The sequence below is a fragment of the Fukomys damarensis genome, unplaced genomic scaffold (genome assembly GCF_012274545.1).
Source record: "Fukomys damarensis isolate Sample0158 unplaced genomic scaffold, DMR_v1.0_HiC HiC_scaffold_39, whole genome shotgun sequence".
In the NCBI taxonomy this organism is placed as follows: domain Eukaryota; kingdom Metazoa; phylum Chordata; class Mammalia; order Rodentia; family Bathyergidae; genus Fukomys; species Fukomys damarensis.
Window position 1 is genome coordinate 112875059 of NW_022900951.1, and position 14011 is coordinate 112889069.

The following is a 14011-nucleotide window of genomic DNA, read 5'->3' on the forward strand; positions in this document are numbered from 1 at the left end:
GGGGGGGGGGGGGGAGCAAAACCCTTTTCCTTTACAATGTCCGTCTAGCGCCCTCTACTGACAAAATTTTGTATAGTGCTCCTTTCTACAGGAAAGCGAAAGGGCCCAGTTCAATTGCACAGAAAGCAAAAGCCATAAATCCGGAACACGAGAGGCCCTATATTAACAATGGGCACTTTTCCCACGCATCTACTGATCAGATAAGTAGAACCCTGTGCATATCAAATCCCTCTTAAGTGAAGCTCTCTTCCCTTGGATACTTTGCCCCCCAAATTCTGGCTCCCTGTCTGCCTTGGATTTTGAGTGTTATCTTTGTGACATAGGGAAACCACAGGGCTCCGTTTGGGTAACTTTTTCCAGCACCATACCCTGGAAATTCTTTCTGTGAATTAAGCTGAAGGCAACAGTAGGACTGACTTTATTTTTTCCATTTCCTAGTATCACTTTCTTATACGTACTCCTTATTGTCCAGTGTCTGAAAAATTCCTGCTTCATCTATTTTACCCATTTTTTTCAGTACTGGGGATTGAACCCAGCATGCACTAAGGGAGCTACATTCCAAGATTTTGCATTTGTTTATTTGTTCTGATGCAGGGTCTCAGTGAGTTGCCCCTGCCGGCCTCCAACTCTCAGTTTCCTGCCTGGGATAACAAGTGTGCACTTCCAAACTCAGCTTACGTTTACCCATTTCCAAGAGTGGTTTAAGGTGGGAAGATAAACCTGGTCTTGTGTTATTATTTCATCATAGCTGGAAGAGGAAGTCCAACCGCCTTCCTGTCTTTCATAAAAAAATATATTTTTGTTTTTAACTTTAATTTTTAAATTCTATTTTATTCTGGTTTGGTTTGGTTTTTTTGAGGCAGGGTCTCCCTTTGTAGTTCAGACTGGCCCTGAACTCACTAAGTAGCCCAGGCTGGCCTCGAACTTGTGGCAATCCTCCTGTCTCAGCCTCCCGAGTGTTGGGCTCATAGGTGTGTGCCACCATGCCCGGCGATTTTTTGAATTTTATGACATACTATTTATTTATTTATTTGGTACCAGGGGACCCTCACGCTTCTGAGGCAGGTAGCGGAACCACTGAGCTAAATCCCTGACCCTATACTATTTTATTTTAAATTGACACAGTTGTACGTGTTTGTGGGGTACGGTATGATGTTTTATGCATGTATACAGTATAGGTTGATCAAATTTGAGTAACAAGCATATCTATCCCCTTAGACCTTTTTCATTTCTTTGGTGGAAAAGTTCAAAATTCTCTCTTCTACCTATTTGGAAATATAAAACATAATTTTGTGAGATATGAACACGTTCCTGTACAAGAGGACATGGGGAATTACTCCTCCTATTTTTGCATCTATTTATATTCTCCAGCCTCTGTATATCCACATCCCTACCTTGAGTAGCTCCTGCTATATACCGTTCTTCTTTCTCCTGTACGGTCAGCTTTTCCCCATTCTACAAACATGTGAGATCACGTGGTATTTGTCTCTCTGTGCCAGTTTTGTTTCATTACGTAATGCTTTCCAGGCTCATCCAAATTGCTCAAGCATGGATTTCTTTTTTTTTTCCTTTTGATCTATGGTCGAAAGCATTAAATATGCCATATTTTCTTTATCTGTACATCTGTTGATGCACACTTTAATTAGCCTCATGTCTTGGCTGTTAGGAGTAGTGCTAAAGTGAGGATGAAAGTGCAAATATCTCATCAATACACTAATGTATTTGTTTATTTGTTTAATCTTTTGGTACCGGGGATCGAACTCGGGTCATTGCGCTTGTGAGGCAGGAAGCAGAACCACTGAGCTAAATCCCCGGCCCTCAGTATACTAATTTAAATTCCACTGGATGCATATCCAAAAAATGGATTGCTGGATCATATGGTGGGTCTATTTTAGATTTTTTAGGAACTGTCCTACTTTTTTCCCCTAGTAACTTTATTATTTTATATCGTAACAAATGGTAAGAATTCCCTTTTCTGTAGTGCCTCACCAATATTTATTATTTCTTTTCCTTTGGCAGTAACTATTCCCTACTACACAATTATCGTGGTGTACTCTGTTTCCTGCTGATTCATACATCTTGTGTCCCTTCATTGACATCTGTGCAGCTAGAGAAGCAGTCATCTCTTCTGCTTTTGTAGAAAGGCTTTCATAGGAGAGGGTTTTTATCTGTAGATGCATCTCAAGGGTTTGTTTCAATAGGGCATGGTGACTTGGGTTCTAGGTAGGTGCAAGAGCGCATTCTTCATGCACTTTTTCATGGGCAGCAACATCGGCGTCGCCTGCAAAGTGCTTCAGTCATGCAGCTACTTACTTCATTAGGTCAAAAGCTGCCTCCCCACTGAGACTGAAGGCGCTTTTATACTGTGGGTTCACGAGGCTTCTCTTTACCGGGTGATGTGTGCCACTCAAGCCTTGCCTGCTGTGGCCATACTATTAGGCCTAGACTCCCTGAAACAAGGACAGGGTGTTGTAGCCACTTTGGGGAGTTATGTGCAGTGGTGGTGCACCTCAGAGATGGGGATGTGTAATGGTTAGGGCCCCAAAGGACAAGGTGTACTCCTGAAATGCCCGTGGTCCCAATGTGGCACAGTACAGATGCAGCCTAGGTCACTGCAGGAGGAGCAATATAACTGTGTGCACTCCGGGTTGCTCCCTCTGGGCTCAGGGGCAGGGGGCACTGCAGCATTCTTCAGAAGGAAGTACTTTATTTTTGTTTGTTTGTTTTTGGCTTTTAGAGACAGGGTCTATGTAGTTGAGACTGACCTGGAACTCACTGTGTAGCCCAGGCTGGTCTCGAACTCACAGCGATCCTCCTGCCTCAGACACCGGAGTGCTGGGATTACAGGCGTGCACCACCACACCCAGCCAGAAGGCAATACTTTATATAGCCATTGTTTCGGCTTCTGGGTGCCTCGCTCTTAAATTTTCTTCTCTGGGAGATGTCACGCTGGATTCCAAGCTGTTCCTAACCCTCCTTGTTGGCTCGGTTGATTGGTTGCCTGCTCTGCAAGGCAACTCTCAGGTCCCTGAAAGTCTCTGGGTTGCCGATGTCTCCAGTGCCTGGTGAGGTATCTTTCGGTTTGGCAGAAGGGAGAAGCAGAGGGAAAAAGAGCTTAACTTTAACTTTATTTTTAATCAACAACTAAAAATTATATATATTTGTGGTATATACAGTGTGACGTTTTGGTATATGTGTACATTACATTGTGGAGTGACTAAATCAAGTTACCCCGTTTTTTTTGGTTTTTTTTTTTTTTTTTTCTTTTTTGGTTTTTTGAGACAGGGTCTCACTATGTAGTTGAGACTGACCTGGAACTCACTATGTAGTCCAGGCTATGTCTTGAACTCACAGCGATCCTCCTGCCTCAGCCTCCCGAGTGCTGGGATTACAGGCTTGCGCCACCATGCTTGGCCTACCCTATTTTCTTCATGTATGCATTCACTTGATATAGTTTTACCTGTCCTTTCATTTTGAATTTTTAAGATTTTTTTTTAACAGGGGATCGAACTCAGGACCTTGTACTTGTGAGGCGAGTGGAACCACTGAGCTAAATCCCCGGCCCCAGAATTTCTTTTGAGATAGGAGATTAGGGAATGGCAAAGCTGGCTGGGGAACTGGGCATGGCCTGTTAATTACAAAATCTCAGACACATGGGCAGAACAGTTCCCAGCGTCTGTTGAGAACTCCAGCAAGGTTTCAGTAGGATGGCCTAAACCTGATCTCAGCCCGAGGTGTGGGATCCCAGTGATATAAGGGGAATAGATGTAACCCCCAAACCTGCTAGATATCTGAAACGTGGGTTCATGTTCTCTAATATCAAAGAATGAATTCTAGGAACAATAGAGGTTAAGTGTAGGAAAACTTTATTGAGAGAAAAATAGCTTCTGTTGTGGCGGTCCAGCCGTCACAACACGAACGTGCCTGAGTCGGGGAGTGAGGATTGAGAAAGGAAAGAACACTCAACCCTGAGTGGAGACCAAGAGAAGTCTGATTTATTTCATAGAAACAGCTCCTTTTATAGGTTCACATCAACAGGAAGAACCAAGCAACTATTTGTATCTTTTATGCAAAGACCGGATTTTCTGACTCTTTACAAAGAACATCCGATCTATGGCTGTGTCTTTGAGTTTCTTCCATTGCAGCAACAAGTTTAACAAGCAGAGTCCTACAATGTTACACAGATTGTATCAATGTCTTGAGTGTAGAGGTGAAGAAGTTTCCTTTTAAATGTCAAACTCCTAGAGGGCCATGGCCGGGCTCCTACATTCTGTCTAAAAGAGACAGAAGGCCTTGGGAGCTGGGCGTGGTGGCGCATGCCTGTAATCCCGGCACTCGGGAGGCTGAGGCAGGAGGATCGCTGTGAGTTCGAGACCAGCCTGGGCTACATAGTGAGTTCCAGGTCAGTCTCAACTACGTAGTGTTACCCTGTCTCAAAAAGCCAAAAAAAAGGGGGGGGAGGGGAATGGAAGAGTGAGTTGCCTTCCCACTTCTCAAAGTTGTTTTTATGGGAAAAAGCCATGAGGTGAGGCGGGTTCAAGGTGGGACAAAACTATAGTCAACAAGCAAGATTGCAAGTACAGGTGTTTAGGAAATACTGATCCAATAAAAAACTACAGGGTGGATAAAACTGATCAACCAGTAAGAATGACAAGTATAGTTGATTAGATGCAGATCCAATGGGGAAGCAAGTCCCATAGCAAGCAGGTAAGGATTTTCCATCTGGGATATTTCCGGGAAGGGGTGGCCCCTTGCCCAGGTGATCGATACCTATTTAAAATCCTCACTGCTATTCTTCCTTAGGGGAAGCACATGAGTGTGGTAGTTTCCCTTCTTTTTTTTTTTGCTTGGTACCGGGGATTGAACCCAGGGGCCTTGCGTTTGCACCCAGGGGCCTTGCGTTTGTGAGGCAGGCGCCAGAACCACTGAGCTAAAGCCCTGGCTAGTTTCTCTTCTTTTACAATGCTGGCCTTCCGTGAATGTGTCTTGATTGTCGTTTGTGTTGGCTCCTCTCAGGCCGGCCCTGTCTAACTGCCTACAAGATGTCTAATTAACTTAACTCTCTCCAGGACCAGCACAGCCTCTCAGGACGCAGATGTAGAAATTCTCACAGGTTTCCTTGACATTTGGACAGTACAAAGGGAGAGGTGAGTCCTGAGGAACTTGTCGTAGTAACTTTCCACCATAGACCGTACCACGTTTTCCAGTTGCAGCGTGTACTTTTATTGCCTTTCCTTCTCCTTTTCTCTTTTACTCGGCCCAAGCTTGCCCTGCAGAGCCAGTTTCTCCCCCAACTCTTCACTTCTGTTTTCTCACAGTTTGTCACTGCTTTTTGCTCCTTTTGTTCAGTTCTTCGTTCAAGAGGAGAAGACCCCGGAATCTAACTGCAGAGGGAGAGGCGAGCAAGCAACCCAGAACTTGGTAAGGTTTAGTCGGTAAGCCACTTTTAGAAGCAGGCTGCCTACCCGATAACACTTTGTTTGAGGAAGTATTTTGTACAGCGTTGTTGAGTTTTGGTTTGTGCTATCTCCTAATAATGCCTCGCCTAAGTCGTGTGTCTCTGGCCTGCGAATTTGCAGAGGGTCTCATTCTGGCCTTCTCCCCTGGGTTAGGCTGTGGGGAAGGCCAAGGGGTGAGAGTTAAATAGAATAACATGCATTTAGTAAAGCACTGAGCGTAGGAAGCCTTTGGTAAGTGTTAATCTGTCACTAAGGGCTTCGGTCCTCAGAAAATGAGTATAAATGGATCTCCCCACTCCATGAGGCCAACAAAACCGAAGGGAAGTTCACTGCATCTGCTGATGTGCGCCTGGCACAGCTGACTTCCACGGCTTCCAGCTTTCACTTAGAATTTGGCTTTGTCTATTGATAGGGAATTAAAATAAGAATAGACAGCGAACTAGGGCTCTGGACCAAGAATGATTTCCTCAGGCAACATGTAATAACACCCCGCTCCCTCCTAAAGGGAGTTGGAGGTACTCCCTGCTAAGCTCCTGAGTTTTGAGGTACATATAATACAAAATAACAGTTTTCTTATTTTCCTCTAGAATCCCTCTTCCCCTTAAACTGGGTTAGAGAGCTTGAGTTCCAACTGGTCATTTTAAACCCACAGCTCTCAAAAAAACAAAAAACAAAACAAAACAAAAAAAACACAACACAACAAAAAGCCTGGCATGGTGGCACACGCCTGTAATCCCAGCACTGGGAGGCTGAGGCTGAGGCAGGAGGATCACTGTGAGTTAGAGACCAGCCTAGGCTACTTAGTGAGTTCCAGGTCAGTCTCAACTACATAGTGAGACCGTCTCAAAAAACCAACCAACCAACCAAACAAACAAAAAAATCCACAACACATAAATCCACAGATCTACCTGTGATAGGTGGCTTCTAGACAATTCCCTGTTCTAGATCAAGGGACCATGTGGCCACCAACTCAGGACTCCTGCTGGAATCCCAGGAGTCTTCATCTTTCCAATTTAACTCTCCTAACCTCACAAAAAATAAAGTGGTAGTTCCTTACTTTCTTGCTGGCTGTTGTTGCTTTTAAGGAGATGTGTGTTTTCTTTCAGCAGCAGATTTGGCTCACACAAGATTGGAATTGCAAATCTAGCTAAGGTTTGAAAACAGAATTTTGATAGACAGTAGTATTACTGGATTTTGGGTCTTGGAGTCTCCTTTTGGAGGTGATTTCTAGATTCGTTCTGGCCCGAGCAAAGAATTGGTCGAGACAAGTGTAAAGTTTTATTAAAGGTAGGAAAGGAAGTTTGGGCCAGGTAAAAATAAGAAAATAAAATATGCTCTACAGGGTGAGAGTGAACCACTGTGCAAGAGAGAACAAAGTGGCATAAAGCTCCTTGTTGACTGTCCTTTGTGTATCTCCCTCTCCTCAGGGTGAGGTCAAGTCCAGGCCCATCCTATGGAAAACCTTTTACAAGAAGTCCCTTTGCAGAACTCTGGGAATTGTTCTAGGCTTGTGTCCTGGGATTTTGCGGTTAGCAGGTCACATCTACCTTCCTAGCCAGTTTTAACCACACCCTAGCCTTCTATCTCCCCAGCACTCTGGGAGGCTGAGTCAGGAAGATTGCAAATTTGAGTCCCACCTGGGGAATTTAGTGAGACTTGGTCTCAAATTAAAAACAAAACAAAACAAAAAAAGAGAGAGAGAGAGAGCTGGAGATGTAGATCAGTGGGAAGGCCCAGGGTTCAATCCTCAGAACATCAAAAAACCCAAACCCAACCGAAACAACAACAAAAAAAAACCCACCCACCCCAATTCTAGCCCAGTGTTACTCAATTTGAATCCTGTTCTCTTTGTACTATACTAAACTATAGCTTATATTTTTGAGCACCTATAAGATCTCAGCTCTGAGGACATAGTTATGAAGTACCTGGCATGTAGTGGATGTTCAAAAATATTTGTTGAATGAGTGAGTGAGTGGGTGTATGACTAAATGAGCCAAAGTTTCTAGCCTTGTGATCTACTGGAAACACAATTTACTAAGGGATGTAAACATGCCAGCATCTTGATTAAAGTGTGATAGTGGTGACAAAAGAGATAACGAGCTAAGTGTCACAAGAGCACTGCATCGAGAATTCGCTTTAGTAATTTAGCAAGCGTTGGTGGGAAATGACTCTGGGGAGAGAGGCAGGCTCCAGATCCCAGAGGGCCTTGTTAACTCTGTACAGAGCGATTGCTTTATGCCAAAGAGTGGGTGAAACACTTTTTTTCCCCACCAGTTGATTTAATCCTCACAGCATCCTGTGGGATAAATGCCAGTGCGATATCAATGTTATAGGTGACAAAACTGAGACACAGAGCCTACAGACATGGTGGAAGTCTCACAAGCTAGTAGAGGACACACTTCAGTTTTGCACCTTGTCAGTTTGACTGCACTGTTGTGCCTTTTCGCTGTCAGGATGTATCGAGGACATTCTTCCACACCAAGGCGTGCAGATCTTCTAGCTGCATTTTATTTCTCTTGTTACATTGTGATTTATTTAACTTAAATGATCGATATTTTGGGTCTAATTCTTTTTTCAGCCCTGGGGATTGAAACCAGGATGTTCACACTGAGCTACCTTCCCCAGTCCTTTTTATTTTTATTCTGAGACAGGGTCTTGCTAAGTCACTAAGTTGCCTAGGCTGGGCTACTCGTGATCCTCCTGCCTCAGCCTTCCAGAGTGCTGGAATTACAAAAGTGTGCCATTGCGCCTGGCTTTAGCGTATCTTTTTAGGGACACAATCCATTCCAGAACAACTCATTTCAAAATTAAAAATCCATGGAATATCCATGGAAAAAGAGTTGTTCACTCTTCCTTAACCACACCCACCAAAAGAAAGCAGTCAAGAGGGTTCATTTTTCTGGACTAGAACGCTGGTTTTCCAAGTGTGGACCAGGAGGGCTGGGGATGTAGTCAGTGGTAAAGCATTTGCCTAGCATATGCGAGGCCCTGGGTTCAATCCCCATCTACCATAAAGAAAACGAAAATGAATTAGAATCTGTATTTCCATTAGACCTCTGGATGATTTGTGTGCAAATCATTTCAAGTGGAAGAAGTATCGATCTAAGAAATTTTCATAATTCTCTTCAGCATTGTGGCAGTGAACTGATAAACTCTTGGCAAGTAGGGGTTCACTTTTTGTCTGTTGATGCTTCTAATTACAAATGTAAGTGTACCTTTATTTTGGAAAAATTGGAAAGTATAGATAACGAAAAAGAAATGGCAGAAAAATTATTGCCTATAATCTCACCACCCAGAAGTACGACTCGAAATACCCTGAAATGTTTACAATTTTTTTTTTGCTTCGTTAATTATAAAGTCCAAACTCTTGCAATTGATTTTTTTCCAGTATCGGGAATCGAACTCAGAACCTTGTGCTTGCCAGGCAGGCGTGGTGCCAGTGAGCTAAATCTCTGGCTGTTAGACCAAACTCTTGCTATCCTTAAACTTTCTATGCTAATAGCATTTTATTAGTTAATTTGTATTACTTCACAGTTTTGTGTGCTTGAAGCCCAGAAAAACAATGCATTTATGAATTTTATAGTTTTACAGTATTACCCGTTCTAACAACCATTTAAGACTATAGACCAGATGCTCATAGCTATAGTTTATTTATTTATTTTTGGTACCGGGGATCAAACTCCGGTCCTTGTGCTTGCAAGGCGAGTGGCAGTACCACTGAGCTAAATCCCCGTGGCTATAGTTTTAATCATAAGAATACATTTATTCTTCAGTATGCTTAATTTATAGCTTAATTTTCTTAGAATTAGTGTATCAGTTCTGTTGTTGTTGTTTGTTTTTGTTTGATTTTTGAGACAGGGTCTCACTATGTAGCCCAGGCTGGCCTCAAACACACGGAGCTCTTCCTGCCTCAGCCTCTTGAGGGCTAGGATTATAGGCATATGCCATCATATCAATTTTGTATCAATTTTTTTGGTACTGGGGATTGATTTAAGGACTTTGTGCTTGCCAGGTAATTCTTACTTTTTAGGTAAAGGTCAACGTTTAACATTTCTTTATCTTTTTTCAATGTGAATTCATGAAAAGTCATACTTTATAGATCTTCAACTGCATTGACGTTATTATTTCATATCACAGGGAAAGTGATACAAATTGGGGATATTGCAAGCCTAGTTACTGCCAGAGTTGATCCAAAAAGTAATTATGGACTTTTTAATACATTTGTTCCATTGATTTAGCAATTAATTGGAGTTGTAGAAATTCTTAACTAGAATTGTAACTTTTAAAATACCTACATATTTGGAAAAATAAAATACTCAGTTCTACTCCCTTCTACCTAAAATAAGTATCTGGATGCCATGTAATGTAAGGAGGAATTGAGAGGTCTAAAAGAGAACAGACTTATTAAAAGTATCCTAACTCTCTTCACTTAGTTGTGTGACAAAGGGTTTAGATTCAGATTTATGTGTCTTCAGAGGGAAATTCTGGTACCAGTCGAGTCTATTAGGAAGATATCAACTGAATATGAGAAAGAGTCTGCTGAGGAATAAAGCCCACTAACAATTGAATATGAAACCTCAAGAATTAGTACCGTACTTCATTCCTGTACGTTTGTGCCCAAGAGCCTGAGTGACTTAGCTTGTAAGAAATTGCTCAGTTAGACATCTGGCATAGTACTTGAGCCTTAGTAAGTAAATTACCCACTGAGTAGTAAAGAGCAGTTCTGCTTTGGGTAGGAGATTAGACAGGCAGCCTTTGTAGTTCCAGCTCCAGTGTTCTTCAAACTGTAAGTAAAAGCTGTGCATAGTGACACATGCCTGTAGTTCCAGCACTGGGGAGGCTGAGGCAGGAGGATCGCTGCAAGTTCAAGGCCTGCCTGGGTTACATAGTGAGTACAGGGCCAGCCTGAACTACAAAGTGAGCTCCTACCTCAAAACAAAAAGCAAAAAACCATAGGGTAAGGTTAGTTCTGTTCAATTAAAAAAGTTTAAGAGGCAATATAATCCATAATGTGTAGAGTCATGATCAGTCAGGGGCAAAGAATTGAAAAGTTCAACTATGAGGACAGAGGAGAACTTGTCCCTTGAAGCTGAAGTGAATCAGTAAAGGAGGCAGGTGAGCTGTAGCCTTCTGAACACAGACAAAGGGATTAGGCAATTTGGACTTTTTAATCTCAGCTGTACTGGTGCCATTTTGGAAGTGAGCCCTGAGTACCTAGAAATGAGTCACACTTTACAGTTTTCAGGGTTACTGCCTATTTTACTTCAGCCAAGGTTGTTTATTTGGAACAAACAGCTGATGAACAAAAGGAAAGAGTAGTTAGAGAATGGATTGTGCCAAATACTCTAACCAGGGTAGGTTAACTTAATATCTTGGAGTCTTAATTTCTTCATCTGTAAAAATAGAAGCATGAATTAGGAGTGTTCTTTTTTTTAAATTAGGAGTTTTTAGTGTGGAACCAGATGTATCAAGCCTTGGCAATGTTTATTCATGTCTGATTTTCTGGAGAAGTATCCATAGATTTCATTAGTTAAACAGATGCCACATGTTTAAGAACACTGGTATTTTCTGACTCTTGTTTCATGTCATAATATTATGTTTCTTTTCCAGTAAAACTTTAAAAATTATACATATTTAAGAAGCAAAACATGACTTTTCTGCTTTCGGTTGTGGGGATTTACTCCAGGACCTCGTGCACGCAAAGCACAGGCCCCAACAGGAGTTTGACTTCCATGTAGCATAGTGAAGCGATCACTGCAGCCTAGTAAATTAACGTATCCAGAACTTCACACGGGCACCTTTCTTTTTGTGGTAAGAGCACCTAAAATCCACCTTAAGGAAAATTTTCAGTATGCAGTGTGATAATACTAGTTGCAGTCAGCGCTCTGGACATTCATCCTATATAACTTCAAGTTTGTATTCTTTGACCACCATCTCCCTATCTCTTCCCCTTCCCCACCCTCAGCAAACACTGTGCTACTTTGTTTTCATGCATTCAGCTCTTTTTGAATTTCATAAATCGGTAAGTTCAAGCAGTATTTTTTTTCTGTATCTGGCTTATTTCTCACTATGTAGTCCAGGCGTGCCCTGAACCCACTATGTGGCCTATGTTGACCTCAAAGTTGCGGGGTTCCTCCTGCCTCAGCCTCCCGAGTGTTGGAATTACAGGCGTGCACCACCATGCCCAGCTTTGTTTAATTTTTGGAGGCATCTGCATTCTGTTTTCCAGAAGTGCCATACTAATTTACATTCCAAGCAACAATGCACACAGAGTCCACACTTTCACCAACATTTGTTATCGCTTGTCTTTTTGAGAATAGCTATCCTGACAGGTATGAAGTGATACATCATTTGTAGTTTGGTTCATGTAGTTTGAACTATTGTAGTTTGGTTCTACAAATTGTAGTTTGGTTCTACATTTCACTAGTGAATAGATTTCCAATTCTGTTGTATCTTAGCAAAAGAATCGTTTAAAAGTAATGGCTGCGTTAGTGACCTTTTCGTTACTGTAACAGAATATCTGACACAGGCTACAAATGAAGAAAAGAGGCTTACTTAGCCCATACTTTTGCTGGTTTAAGGTTCATGATCAGGGCTTCCCACTGGTTCGGCTTCTAGCAAGGGCGGTTGATGGTACCGCATGGGGTGGGAGCTTGTGTGAGGGTAAGCAGTGTTGATTAGAGCCAGGAAGCAGGGAGCCCTGGGTGGGGCCAGGCCTGCTCTGTTTGTAGCAACCCTGTGATAAGAGCTCAGGAAGTTGCAGGAGAGTTACCTTCCAAGGTGCCTATGATCCCAGTGGCCTAAGAAACTCCCACAAGGCCCTGCTCCTGCCGCAGGGGGAAGCAAGCCTCCAATCACCTCGCACCTTTGAAGGACATTTTTAAACCGTACCCAATCAACCCCAGGGACTCTGTTAAATCACTCAAAGCTTATTTATCACTTCAAGGTGTGGCAAACAGGAAATAAAAGAATGAGGGGCATATTTATGAATAAGAGATAAAAAAAACCAGCTACTAAAATGTCAGGAAGTTGTTACCATTGTCAAGGACATTCACCAGTACTTTCTTTGTGAATGTGACGTGTGGTATTTGGAAGCAATTTTGCGATGATAGACCATGAGGCTGGATTCTGGGTGGCCATTCTAGGTTTGAAGTGATTTGATTAGAAAAGCGGTAAATATCATGTAAAGGTACAAGATCCCAATGACAAATGTAACTGTATTGTTTGCTTTAATTGTACCAATAAACTTAATGGGAAAAAAAAAGAAAAGTACCAGTTGATTTCCCTGGCTTTATGAAAATCAAATCAAACAGTGTTTTATGGCCATAGCTTGTATTCTTAGACCCAGAGAGGGGAGAAAATAAAGAAAATAACTTTTTATTTTTATTTTTGAGTACTGGGGTTTGAACACAAGGCCTTTCCACTGAACTACACATCTAGCCATGCTTGTTTATTTATTTTTTGTACTTTTTTGAGACAATGTCTCACTCAATCACCGGGTATCCAGGCTGGGCTTGAACTTGCAATCCTCCTGCCTCAGCCTCCCAGAGTACTGGGATTATAGGCATGGGCCAGAACATCCAGCAGAAAATAACTTTTTAGAGTTGTTACTCTACACTGCCTTTGGTGACAGCTTATGTGTACATACAATTAAACTTCTATTTAATCATGACAAATGTCAGTCATGTAAGCCCTATAAAGCCAAGGGCTATGTTATGATTCACCTTTTGCAGAATTGGACAGTCTGTTCAAGGGCATAAAAATGAGTTAGACCTAATTGTTTTCTCAGCCTTCGGTGTTACAGGTGCTGTGTCCAGCTAACTTGCGTGGTTGTTAATCAGAGTCAGTCATCTCTTTCCTTAAAATGCTTGGTTTGTTTGACTTTCAGGTTACTGTGCTTTCCCGGGTTTTTTCCTGTCTCATTGGTCACTTCTGCATCTCTTCCTCATTCCTCAAACTCTTCATGCTGGCGGAACCCTGAACTCAGTGTTCAAACCTTTTCTTTGTTTCTATTCTCAGCCTGATGATCTTATCATGTCTCATGCCACTACCACAATGACTCTTTTTCTGTGCTACTGGGGATTGAACCCAGACTGTGTGCACCAAGCTACGCCTCCAGTCTTTTTCTTTTAGTTTTGATTTTATGTTGAGACAGTGTCTTGCTAGGTCTCTAAGTTGCCCAGGATGGGCTAGAACTTGTGATCCTCTTCTCTCAGCCTTCTAGGATTCTGGGATTATAGGTGTGCACCATTGTGGTTGGCTCCAGAGTGACTCTTTCTTCTGTATACTCGGGCGTCCTGCTGTCTAGGTGACATGTCCACACAGATGTTCTCCCTGTCTCAGTAACCGGAGACGTCACCCTTCCAGGTGTTCAGGCTCCAAGGCCCACAGCATCACCTCTGACTCCTTTTCATCACTTTCCCTTATGGGGTATGTCCTGTTCAACTCTTTGGCAGACCACAAACCCTCTTTCAAATTATATTTAGGCCAGGTGTGGTGGCGCAAGCCTCTAATCCCAGCACTCAGGAGGCTGAGGCAGGAGGATCTCTGTG

General features: G+C 42.5%; 1 long non-coding RNA gene across 9 annotated transcripts in view; it reads left to right on the top strand.

Moving 5' to 3' along the window:
• Positions 1–14011, top strand: part of LOC104873709 — an 89798-nt gene that overhangs the window by 10168 nt on the left and 65619 nt on the right. For 8 of the 9 annotated variants that reach the window (XR_004515837.1, XR_004515834.1, XR_783545.2 and 5 more), the window contains exons 2-3: positions 5070–5147; positions 5350–5421. This is a non-coding gene — a long non-coding RNA (uncharacterized LOC104873709). Of the gene's footprint in view, positions 1–5069; positions 5148–5349; positions 5436–14011 lie in introns of all 9 variants that reach the window. The other variant, XR_004515841.1, reaches the window with a different exon arrangement.